This window comes from Canis lupus, chromosome 1 (genome assembly GCF_003254725.2).
Source record: "Canis lupus dingo isolate Sandy chromosome 1, ASM325472v2, whole genome shotgun sequence".
Classification (NCBI taxonomy): domain Eukaryota; kingdom Metazoa; phylum Chordata; class Mammalia; order Carnivora; family Canidae; genus Canis; species Canis lupus.
In genome coordinates this window covers 16,279,217-16,292,394 of record NC_064243.1, presented here as the reverse complement: position 1 = coordinate 16,292,394, position 13,178 = coordinate 16,279,217, and the positions used below count along the sequence as shown (strand labels likewise).

At 40.1% G+C, this 13,178-nt stretch overlaps 1 non-coding gene across 1 annotated transcript; it reads right to left on the bottom strand.

The window, feature by feature from the left end:
- Positions 1 to 12,069: 12,069 nt before the first annotated feature.
- Positions 12,070 to 12,176, bottom strand: LOC112645686 (U6 spliceosomal RNA). Its single transcript, XR_003127192.1, has one exon. It is a non-coding gene; the product is annotated as a U6 spliceosomal RNA (small nuclear RNA).
- Between the last annotated feature and the right edge of the window lie 1,002 nt (positions 12,177 to 13,178).

Below are 13,178 nucleotides of genomic sequence, written 5' to 3'. Positions count from 1 at the left end.
ATGATGCCTCAGCACTTTCTACATTCTCTCTCATTAAAATACTTAGAATTCTGTATGGTAATCATTTCCCCCTTACATGTCATCCCTGCCTATCATGGGAGATCTCTGAGGAAGATGCACGTTTCTGAGTCCACTTTTGGGTGCCTTCTTTGTGACTCACTCAGAGAAGATGCATCAGCAGTGATGATTTAATCCATGTGTGCACCTTGTTGAGCTTTTACTTTAAGACTTTGATGGAGCAGCTCCGTGTCCCGGGCACTTGAAATTTCAATTGAGAAAATGGTGTTTTAAAAATAAAATAAAATAAAATAAAATAAAATAAAATAAAATAAAATAAAATAAAATAAAATAAAATAATTTTTAAAAAAGAGAGAAAATGGAGTCCGCGCCTTTGTGACTGTCACCCCAGGAAAGAACGCAGAAGGCACGATTTCATGCTGTGACTACTGCCCCCGCCTTCCAGGTGATAACACGCTTTTCCATACATTATCTTCTGATCTCACATTGTTCTGTATCTGGCAACTATTGTTCTCCTCATTTGAAAACAATTTGGAAGCAAGACCAGGCAAGCTTAAACGACTTGCCTGCCTGAGATCACGCCCCTCGGATTGAAGACTGTTCCTGCTTCATCCCGTACCCTCCAAGACACTTGCCTAAGGAAGAAAGATCCTGAAGGAAGGAGAGAAACTCTGGACTTGCTAATTTAACTCCAGAACTGAATAAAGCATAGTTCTGTGTGAGTGGCACTTGCAAAAAGGCCAAGCCCTTTTGTCTCCTCTCTAAAAATGCATATTTATAGGTGTGTTCCTTTTATGCACCTGAGGCAAGGAAAAGAGAGCAAAGCAAGCCTTTTGCACCCCAGCAGCCGTCTGCTGGGTGCTGTGGAAAAAGATAGAGCAATGATCCCAACAGAGCTTTCAATTTCCTCCAAAACAGTTGACCCCAAACCTGTGAGCAGAGAGGCCATGAGGACCAACTTTGGGCCTCTGGGCTTCAAACAACGTGGAACAGAACACAAAATTTAGAGAGAATCAGGACCATCACTAAGAATTTTAAGACAGTGTGGGGGCTCAGCGGTTTAGTGCCTGCCTTCGGCCCAGGACCTGATCCTGGAGACCTGGGATCGACTCCTGCATCGGGCTCCCTGCATGGAGCCTGCTTCTCCCTCTGCCTGTGTCTCTGCCTCTTTTTCTCTCTCTCTGTGTGTCTCTCATGAATAAATAAATAAAATCTTTAAAAAAATTTCAAGACAGTGACAGCAGAACATTAAACTGGGCAAGGGGTCCTTCTGAGACCCTGGGGGTCTCTGAACAGGTCACAGGCCCGGGAAACTGGCCCCGGGCAGGCTTACCCAACCAGATACACATCCCTTCTTGGAATCATGGAGAAAACAGCAAGAACATATATGCCCTGAAGAAATATGGACCCAAAATATGTTGCCTTAGATTTCTTTTTACTACGATGTAGCTTATATCATAACACCTGTGCTTTCTAGGTGCCAGATGTGGTTCTAAGCACTTTGCAAATACTGACTCATATTTTTCTTCTTGAAGACTCGATGTGGTAAGCTCTATTATTATCATGGCCATTTCACATAGATAAGGAAATGGAGGCGTGGGGGGATTCATGTAAATTGCCCCATATTCTACAGAACTCAGCTGGTCTGTCCGAGTCTGTGCTTCTAACCACTGTAGCCACGGCCTTGCAAATAAAAATAAGACTTGTGTACTCGACTCCATGACTCTGCACCCACAGCTCTTGGAAAATGTCATTTTTGAAGGGTATCTTATTGTTTTCATCTTAAAAGACAAAAAAAAATTAATTGTGGGATTTTATGGAGAACTCCATGAATGCTTTGGGTGGGCACAATCCAACCTGCCTATGGATGTTCCCACCCCGATGGTATACACATCTGAGAAACAAACAAATATACAAAAATGCATCCCTAGGGGCTCCTGGGTGGCTCAGTCGGTTAAGCGTCTGCCTTTAGCTCAGGTTATGATCTCAGGGTCCAGGGATCAAGCTCCGCATCGGGCTCCCTGCTCAGTGGCAAATCTGCTTCTCCCTCTCCCTCTGCCTCTGTGATTGTCTTTGGTTCTCACTCTCTCTCAAACAAATAAATAAAAATCTTTAAAAAATTGCATCCCTAAATGAACAACAAATCAAGAATTAACTACTGTCTCTGTTCCAAAAACAAGGTAGCCTTCAAGAAAAGCAGTTAAGTTCCTAGACAAACAAAGAAGCAAACAACACTTAGCTCCTGAGAAGGCCACTCTACTCATCGCTCAGGAAAACAACCAGCATTTTGAACGTGAAGAAAAGGCTAAGTTGGATTTTGTACTATAGAAGAGTCAAGTATAAACTAAAGTTTAGTATAAACTAAGCTTTACAAAGCGTTTCATTCAAAGTGTTTGAACTAAATACAAAGTTTTGGTATATGTGTAATAAACTTTCATTATATAAAAGCTTCATATATATATATATATATATATATTAAGATTTTATTTACTTATTCATGAAAGACACAGAGAGAGAGAGAGGCAGAGACAGAGTCAGAGGGAGAAGTAGTCACCCTGTGGGGAACCTGATGCGGAACTCGATCCCAGGCACCCTGGGATCACACCCTGAGCCAGAGGCAGACACTCAATCACTGAGCCACCCAGGTGCCCCTGGAAGCTTCGTATCTTCACCCCTATTGATCTTCCATGAGATGCTGGCTACCTGTATTGTTTCTCTAGTTTATTTACCTCTGTGTGTGGTTTAGCTTCTTGATTGAGAATTAGGATCGTGAATCTGAGCCTCGCTGACGATAAGACAGCAATCTTTCTTTCTTTCTTTCTTTTCTTTCTTTCTTTCTTTCTTTCTTTCTTTCTTTCTTTCTTTCTTTCTTTCTTTCTTTCTTTCTTCTTTCTTTCTTTCTTTCTTCTTTCTTTCTTTCTTTCTTTCTTTCTTTCTTTCTTTCTTTCTTTCTTTCTTTCTTTCTTTCTTTCTTCTTTCTGTTAAATTTTATTTTGAAGTCATCTCTACACCCAACATGGCACATGTTCAAGATCAAGAGTCACATGCTCTGCAGAGTGAGCCAGCCAGGAGCCCCAAGATAGCAATTTTTCATTGAATTTGAATTAACCCCAAAAAGTGATATAAATATATTGAAGAATAGTGAAGAAAAAAAAATTCACTATAAAGACACATTTAAAATATGTTTTCCTGGGGCTCCTGGCTCAGTCAGTACAACATGCCACTCTTGATCTCGGAGTCGTGAGCTCAAGCCCTGTGTTGGGTAAAGAGTTTACTTTAAAAAAAAAAAAAAGTATTTTCTCTAAAAAGTAGCTACTTTGAAGTTATCAAAAGTCTCTTGAGGGTACTGAAAGTGGGGAATAACCCCCCGGAATTCTTCCTGCATTGTTTGAGCTGGTGACCTTGGGTTTCTCCCCTGCATTATGTTGCACTTGTGAAAGGCAAAACCGTTACCACAAGAAGAACATTTTAAAGATGCCAGAGATTTCCCTGTGAGTCTGTCATCTTACACTGGTCTCTGGTGAACAGTCGCCAGTTGCATCGACTCATTTTCCAGCCTTCGTATCGCTTTTCCCTTCTCTGCCCACCCTTGGTCTCTCTGTAGCATGGGGACCATTATCTACATAATCCTCTCTTCAGAACTCCATTTTGCAAAACATTCTTTCCCAATAACAAGTTTAAAAAGAAGTAAACTCACTTATCCACAGACTCACTAGAACCTCTCATCAAAACAATCCATCCTGGGTAGGTATGCCGTCCTGAAGGTTCCACACAAGGGGGCCAAGAGCTGCTTCATCTTGGACATATTTTGTTTCATTACTTGACTTGACAGACTTATTGGAGGAAAGTCAGCTAATCCTTGGGGACCATACCAATTAATTTATTATTTTTTCTTCTTTTTGTAATTGGAAAAGTTAGAAAGAAATAAATCAAAAGAATGTAATATAACAAACATTGGCACACACAAGAAAGTACTAGGTTTTTAATCAAAAACAAATAAATAGGGATGCCGGGTGGCTCAGTGGGTTGAGCATCTGCCTTTGGCTTAGGTCATGATCCCCAAGTCCTGGGATCGAGCCCCGTGTCTGGCTCCCTGCCCACTTCTCCCTCTCCTTCTGTAGTTCCCCCTGCTTGTGCTCTCTCTCTCTGATACATAAAATCTTTTTAAAATATATTAGTGATAATATTAGTAATGACATTCCCTTAATTTCTCCCCAAAGGACAGTGTTATGATGATTTGGGCACACTATGTCAGCTCATGCTTTTTACTTCATCTACAAAAGTATATTCTTTATAAATAGCACATAAATATTGCTTAAATATGTTTATAAATTATCAAACACCATGTCACAATCTTGCTGAGCTCAGAATGAGCTAACTTGATCTCGAAAGGGAAAAACCCTTTCGACTTGGTGACTACGAGGTTCTGCTGGGAAATGAAACCCAGTTGGGATTATCTCTTCCCTAAAATCTATAAACTTGAGTAAGTTTTCTCTTGGAACATTTCTGACATCAGATTTTTCTGGCAAACTGATTTTTTTTTTCTGCACTCTCAAAATCTTCAGGTGGTAACTATGGTGAATATATAAATACTTGCTTTATTTTATTTATTTATAACATATTTATTTATTTATTTTGGAGAGAGGGAGAGAGAGAGTGCACGCCTGAGTGGAGGGAGGGGCAGAGGGGAGAGAGAGAGAGAGAGAGAGAGAGAGAGAGAGAATCTCACGCAGGCTCCATGCTAAGCACTAAGCTCAATCTCAAGGCCCTAATATCATGACCGGAGCCTAAATCAAGAGTCAGGCACTCAACTGACTGAGCCACCCAGGCACTCTTGCTTGCTTTATTTTAAATCCCTGGATAAGAGATGTTACCATGGTCACAATTTCATCTGTCCAAAATTTTCATGTCAGTGTGACATGAGTTTCAGAAAAAAAAAATTAAAATACAAATTAGTATTTATACATACATCTTTTTTCTACCTGGAAACATTAAGTGATTGTCAGAAATATACAAAGGAATTAAACATTCTTCAGAGGTACGTAGTTGTATTCTTCAATCTTAAAGAAGACTCTACTAGTACTATGAAAAACAGCTGAATATCTTGACAATTTTAGGATGTAAGGCTACCTCCTGTGGAGGTGACGACAATGAAAGTTGGCCTATTAATAAATCTAGAAGTCTAGTGCCACCTCGTGACTGATACATTCAACTACACCCATCATGTCCGATTTTATTTAGAGAGTAAGAATTTCTTTAAAAGGTTCATTCATTCAGTTTTTGGTGTTATAGGTCATTGGATTGACAGTGTCAGTTAGTAGAGTGATTAGACATCCCAGCTTTCTTGGGATCACCAGCCTTCCAGGACACAGGACACTAAGGTTTAAAACCAGGACAGTCTTGGGTGAACCCAGACCACTTTGCCCTATGTAACTGCGTAACAAAGCGCTGTCTGGGATCCAGGAGACAGCAATAAGATAGGTGCCGTCACTGCTTGCCTGCCTTCCTTCCTTCCTTCCTTCCTTCCTTCCTTCCTTCCTTCCTTCCTTCCTTCTTCTTTCTTTGTTTCTTTTTTTCAAGATTTTATTTATTTATTCATGAGATAGAGCGCAGTTTATCGTGGGGGACACAGACAACGTACAATCATGTAAAATATCAGACAGCTGGCTGCAAGTTATGCAAATAACTTGAATAGGTTGACGTAATAATGACTTGGTGGCTCTTTCAGGTTGAGTGGTGACAGAGGAGGTGATGTTTAAACAGCTGAGTGACATGCAGGAGATGGTCATATAAAGGTGGGAAGAAGAACATTCTGGGCAAAGAGAATAAATTGCAACAGAGCCCCTACCTAGGTCAGGGATGAGCTTGGCGTGTTTAAGGAACCAAAGAAGTCCTTGTGACTTGAATTTAGTGGGCATATTCATTTCCTAGGTCGTTGTCACAAATTGCCACAAACTGAGTGACTTAAAACAACAGGAGTTCATTGCCTTTCAGTTCTGGAGGTCAGAGGTTACAAGTCAAGCTATCAGCAGGGATTTACTTCCTCTGAAGGCTCTTGAGGGGGGATCCTTCTTTGCCTCTTTCTAACTTCTGGTGGTCACCAGAAATGCCAGGTGACCCTTGGCTGGTTGAGGCAACACTTCCATCTCTGCCTCCGTCCTTCGTGTGGGGCTCTCCCTGTGTCTGTGGCTTCATGTGATCTTTCTCTTCTCTCCTAATGACATCAGTCACTGGATTTAGGGCCTTCTGTGATGACTTGATTGCACAACTTGATTGCTTCTGCAACAATCCTATTTCCAAATAGGTTTACTTTTACAGGTATGAGGGGGAGATTAGGGATCGAACATATCATTTTGGGGGACGCAGTTCAACCCAACGCAGTGGACAAGGCTGGAAGTGGTGCAAGAAGAGGACACAGAGGCAGGCAGGGCCCAGATCGTGCAGGAGTTTATAAGGAAAGAAATAAGACTCTTTGTGAGTTCTAAGGAGGGGAGAGTTGTGATATCCTAGCCGTTTTGAAGGAAGGTGACCAGTGTGGGGAGACAGGCCAGAGGAGGGTATAAAGGCAGAGGACATGGTTGAGTGGCTTGTATACAGTGGCGATGGTGAAGATGGAGACAAGTGGACCAGGTTGGGATATGATTTTGAGGTAGAACAGACAGGTCTCAGGATGGACTGGACGCTGGTGTGATACAGGATCAAGGATAGCTGCTAGAGTTCTGACTCGAACAATCTCGTGGGTATTTATATGGTTTCCTGGGCTGAGAAGGCCCTGGAGGGAGAATCAGGTATAGGGAGGAGAATTAACAGATTTCTCTCAACAGTGGGGAGACAGAAGAACAGCATCCCATTTCCAGACCCCAAGTTATACTTGGGGTGTGTGAGAAAAGAGAGCTCCAGCTCTACTCCAGAGGGCACCGGGGAAGGATGAAGAGATGTTTTTAACAGAATGACCAGGTTTCAAGCGGGAAGCAAAGGAGAAGAATGGGAGGAGAAAGGGAGTTTCTGATGATACACCGCAAGTTCCACAGAACCCAGGTTTGGGAGGGTGCAGAGGAAGGGAAATCAGGTCAGGTTCGTGCGTGCTTCTGGTAGTTTGGGGGATGTGGCTCATGTGCAGGGCTTGGGCTGCTGTTGGTGTTCATAAGGCCCGAAGGGCTTTGTATGATGATCTCTGAGTGGAAGGCATCTAGTTTAATATATCTGGTTGGGGGGCCACTGGGCAATTGTTCTATCTTGGAGTTTTCAGGGAGCGTGGTGGAGGGGGTGAGAGCCACACCTCCTCACTGATGCCCTTTTCAGGAGCCAAGGAGTCCGAGGCTGAGAGGCCAACAAGACTGGTGCACCTGTCCTATAGCATATTCTAGTCTACATGTGCTCTGCTGTCCTACACCAAGAACGGGAAGAGAAAGTGGCTCCCCTTCTCAGCCTCCCATTTCTGGAAAGACCTAAATGGACCTTTTCTTTCTGAATATCTCCAGAATGTGTATCAGCCACCACAAGGGCATTGAGAAGTGAGCTGCTTGGGCTCTCATTAGCTTCTTTCTTTTACTCTGGAATTGGTATGTGGTATAGTGTAAACAAGAAGCTCTCTTTGGGTAAAATGAGCTTTGTTTTATTTTAAACTTAACATATTTTGGTTGTTTATTTTATAATTCATAAACATTAAAATGTATTCTTTTTGGTGTCCAGATTGACGGATTTTGACAGACGTCTGGAGTTGTGTCATCACTGCCACAATCAAGATACAGAACGATGCCACCTGCGCTTTTATACGTTTAATCTTTTAACGTAAATTACATTTTTTATTTATTCTTAGGCACTTGGACCATATCAATTCGGTGACTCTTAAAATTTTTTTTTTTTACATTTTGGAAAGATGAACCAGTCATCCTCTCTAGTACCAGCATGAGAGATCGTTTTTACTGTGGGCCCACCATGAATCAAACAGCCCCGTAACAGGACCACGGATACTGTCTGTGTCCAGCAGGATTAAGACTGCCCTTTGATCTCACTCCTTGCTGACATCCATTCGTCCTCATAAAATAGTTATTGGTTTCCTCACCATTTTTACTGTTCTTTACATGCGTTCAAATAACTCTTAAAACACGGTGTCCAGAATTAAATGCAGTGCCCCAGACAGTGTTATTATACCCTCAGGCCTGGCCAGCCACCACTTTCCTCCTTCTAGAGTCGGCCTGCTACTGCAGGGGCATTTTTTTGGTTTTGTTTTGTTTTTTGACCATAATTCATTGTTTACTGACCATGAGTATCTGGTCCATTAAGTTTCAGAAAATTAACACATGGCTGCTAATTCAGTTAGTCCTTATCTTATGAACGTGGCATTGGGATTTTTGCTTCTAAGTAAAGGTGTTTGTATTTACCCTTTTTAATTTATGTTTTCTCTTTTTTTTAAAAAGTTTATTTGTTTAAAATACCTGTACTAACTCATGACCCCAAGATCAAGAGGTACATGCTCTTCCGGCTTTAGTCAGCCACGTGTCCCATACCCTTATTCAAATTTTCAGTGTGAAGTTTGGCCAAAGTTCCAGCCTTTGAAGATGGCTAAGACCTTCTTCCTGTGACATTATGCATCTGCTCTCCTTGCCCAATTCTCCGTTAGGGTTGGAAGATTACCAGGCATTTCTTGCTCACGGTCTTGTCAGCCTCACACCCTTCGTGAATCTTAATGCTCCCCCTTGGCCCATTTTCTCATTTGATCATATCTCTGTAAAGGTGAAAGAGACCACAGCTGGAGTCACCTAAAGGATGTGATGAGACAGGAAACAAACCCAGTGGGTGCCTGCAGCTCCATTGATGAGTTCCTGGGGGTTGGCAGGGTACTGACAGCTGGGTCTTATCTAAAAAAGTAAATTGAGGGACTAGGAAAAAAACTGGCTCGTGATTGGGACTATTACCTTATTATGACATATTAGATGAGTCACAGAAGGAACATGATCTGGTTTTCAAAGATAAAAGGAACAATCAACAATATTTAATTAGTACACAGTGAGCTCCATTAAAATGGAGATGAAGAGTAGATTGGATTAAATAATGATTCTGTGTTTCACCCTTACTAAGAATGTAGAGAAGTTTTTTTTTTTTTTTTTTTTTTTTTCCATTTTATAGGACTTATTTCTGGGCCGTTCCTGGGACCATGACTGAGCTGAACGCAGATGCTTAACCGGCTGAGCCACCCAGGCGTTCCTCTTGACAAATTTTAAAACCCACAATACCACAACCCACAGTATTGTATTTACTGTATTGCATTTACCATAGACACAATTTTGTAGCAGATTTTTGGAATGTCTTGATCCCGCATAACTGAAACTATCTACTACTATTCCTGTAATTTAATATTTTTTGATAATGAATTGTACAGATAGAACTGATACTTGAATCACATCAAAGGTATCATTTACTATAATCTCAGAACCATGTTTATTAAGCACTTAAGGTGTTTTCTTTCCTATGAAATTATTCCAAATATACAAAACATGAAAATGGCACAATAAACACTCAAGTAACACTACCCAGATCTTAAAAACAACATTTTTGTTATATTTATCTCGGATTTTGGAAATTCAAAATAAGACATTTTAGAGATAGTGTTGAAGCTCTGTTTGTGTCCATTTGTACCTCTTTCAGACTTATCTCCCCTCCAGCTCTCTCCAGAGGCAACAACCTGTTATCTCCATGATGATTCGTGCAGCCATTTCATTTATGAATATTCTAAATTTAAGGATTTTCCTTTTGGTGATTATTTAGATGATTATGAAGGTTTTTGGTAATAAAACAATGCTGCTGTAAACATGTTGTACTTGATTTGTAGGTAAGATGTGTTCAAGTTTCTATAGCATATATATGTAGAAATGAACTTTCTGGGTAATAGGGTCCCACCATCTTCACATTTGGTGGAAATTGACAAATTTCTTCTCAAGGTAGTTGTAAGAATTTATAACCTCACTAGGTTTTTTCTGACAATGCACACCACACCTGTGCATACCCTTGGTATTGTCAGTCTTTAACATTTTTGTCTATTTTAAGGGTGTGAAGCAGTAAGTCTTTGTTGTTTTAAGCCTTTTCACTTTTTAAAGGTCAGCTTTTGGGCACCTAGGGTGGCTCAGCTGAGCATCTGCCTTTGGCTCAGGTCATGATCCTGGGGTCCTGGGATCAAGTCCCTTGTCAGGCTTCTTACGGAGAGCCTGCTTCTCCCTTTGCCTATGTTTCTGCCTCTTTCTGTGTCTCTCATTAATAAATAAATAAAATCTTTAAAAAAAGTTTGGCTCTATTCAGATGTAATTTCCATACCATACAAATAGCCCTTTAAAAAGTGTATGAGGGATCCCTGGGTGGCGCAGCGGTTTGGCGCCTGCCTTTGGCCCAGGGCGCGATCCTGGAGACCCGGGATCGAATCCCACGTCGGGCTCCCGGTGCATGGAGCCTGCTTCTCCCTCTGCCTGTGTCTCTGCCTCTCTCCTTCTCTCTCTATCATAAAAAAAAAAAAAAAAAAAAAAAAAAGACAATTCAAGAACTGCATTCTCAGCATAATAAGTTTAAAAAAAAAGATAAAAAGTGTATGATTTAGTGGTTTTAGTTATTCTCACTTTTTATTGGTGTCCTTTTTCATAGAGGTTTTAAGGACTGACTTAGTTATACTAATTGATTATCCCCCTTAATTGTTTATGCTTTTTGTATCTTATACAAGACTTCCTTCCTGCATATCGTGATCCAAAAATTTATTCTCCTTCATTTTTTTCTGCAACTAAAAAAAATTTGTTTTTCACATTTAAGGTTTTAATACTCTTAAAATAGACTTTTAGACAAAGCATGAGTTTAGAGTCTACATTATATTTTTCATATGGATAACCAATTGACCCCAAACTATTTGTTGAATAATTATTTCTTCCCCACTGATTTATATTGTTAGCTCAGGGATATATCAGATTTCCATATTTACTTTCTAATATGTTTTAACTATCTTTTTGTCTTTACCAAGTCAAAGTCTTAATGACTTAATCATTACACTTTATAATGGTATTTCTTTAACTACGTTTTTATTTTAATTCCAGTACAGTTAACGTACAGTGTTATATTGGTTTCCTGTATAATGATATTTCTTAGAGCAACAATATCCCGTACCTTTTTCATAAAAAAAAGGTTTGATTTCTTGGAAATTTGTCTCTTCAGATGAAATTTAACATTGGCCTATTAAGTTCCACATAAACCCTCAATGGAATTTGAAATTAATTTTATTGAATTTATAGATTAATCTGGAGAGAATTGACATCGTTCTTACAGAGGGTATTCTCAGCCATGAACATAGTCTAACAGGCAGCTTCCCTAATTTTTGTTCCTTTCTCCAACTTGAGAAGAATTTGCAAATAAGGCCATTTCTGTTTTCCTTTCTGAATCATTCATTTATTCATTCAGAAATATTTATTGAATGTCTCCTGTGTGTCATCTCATTAGCTACCCTGAATCTGTGTGAAAGCTCACTCAGACCTGCCTAGCAATTCCAATTGACTTCATCATATCTTTTCAAACAAAACTACCTTTTTTTGTTTGTTTTTTAAGTTTTTTTTTTTTTTTTTAAATTCCAGGTAGTAAACAGACAGTGTTATATTGGTTTCAGGTGTAAAATATAGTGATTCCACACTTCCATACAACACCCAGCGCTCGCCACAAGTACACTCCTTCATCCCCATCACCTGTTTCCCCAATCCCCCCATCTCCCACCTCTGGTGACCGTCAGTTTGTTCTTTCAAGTTGAGTCTATTTCTCGGTTTGTCTCTCTCTCTCTTTTTTCCTTGGCTCATTTGTTTTGTTTCTTAAATTCCACATATGAATGAAATCATATGGTATTTGTCTTTCTCTGATTTATTTTGCTTAGCATAATACTATCTAGCTCCATCCATGTCATTGCAAATGGCAAGATTTTGTTCTTTTTTGTGGCTTAGCAATATTCCATATTGTATATACAATATTACATATTATATATAAGTGTATATAATCTATATTTAATATTATAATTATATAATTCTAATATATATAAATATAGAATGTTTAACAGATTTGTGTATCATCCTCGCATAGGGCCCGTGCTAATCATCTCTGTATTGTTCCACTTTTAATATATATATTGCCAAAGTCAGCACAAACAAAACTACATCTTATTTTATCCCCCTCTGTTTTTTAAAAAAAAGTTTATTTATTTAAGTAATCTCTCTATCCAGTGTGGGGCTTGAACTCATAACCCTGCGACCAAGAGCTGCATGCTCCCCTGACTGAGCCAGCCAGGTGCCCCAAAACTACATTTTAAACTGAACTGGATGTTAACCTAAAATGTGAATGACTAATAGGATTAAGCCCTCCTAATGTGTGTTTGCTCCACATAAATCCATCTCTGACTGGTGGATTGTACCTGGGGAATATTCTGAGCTAAGTAGATGTTTTTTTACGTCTCTTACCTCTAGCGCGTCTGCTGGCATATAAAAACAGGGAACCAGTTGTCACTCAATGTCCATCTCTGCAGGAGCTCCACGCTGAGTGGAACTCCATTCCTGGGGAGAGAACCTCCACTGGCCCCACTCAGTTCGACTGTGGTTTCATATCGCCTTGTGGCCTCTTGTTCTTCCAGGAACAAGACATGCACAATGTCTGAAGCAGTGACAGTTTTAATTTATCTTTCCTCCCTGTTTTGATGGGTTGCCCTGAGTTTCTTCCTTTAGCATGGTCCCTACAGCTAATAGTGGAAATCCTGGACTCCTTTGAGCCCCAATTTTATTTTTAAAAATTTTTTAAGTTTTAAAAAGATTTTATTTATTTTTGTGTGTGCATGCAAGAGACAGAAAGAGAGAGAGAGAGAATAGAGAGAGAGAGAAAGAGAGAGAGAGAGAATGAGGTAGGGGAGGGGCAGAGGAAGAAACAGCCTCCCTGCTGAACAGGCAGCAGAATGTGTGACTCATCCCAGGACCCCGGGATCATGACCTGAGCCAAAGGCAGACGCTTAACCGACTGAGACACCCAGGGGCCCTCGAGCCCCAATTTTTAAATAAATCAGTTCTATTATGGTATAGTTTATGAATAATAAAACGTGTTTACTAAAAAGGTACATTTCAAAGATTTTGGAACATTGATAATCCCTATGGTTACCACCA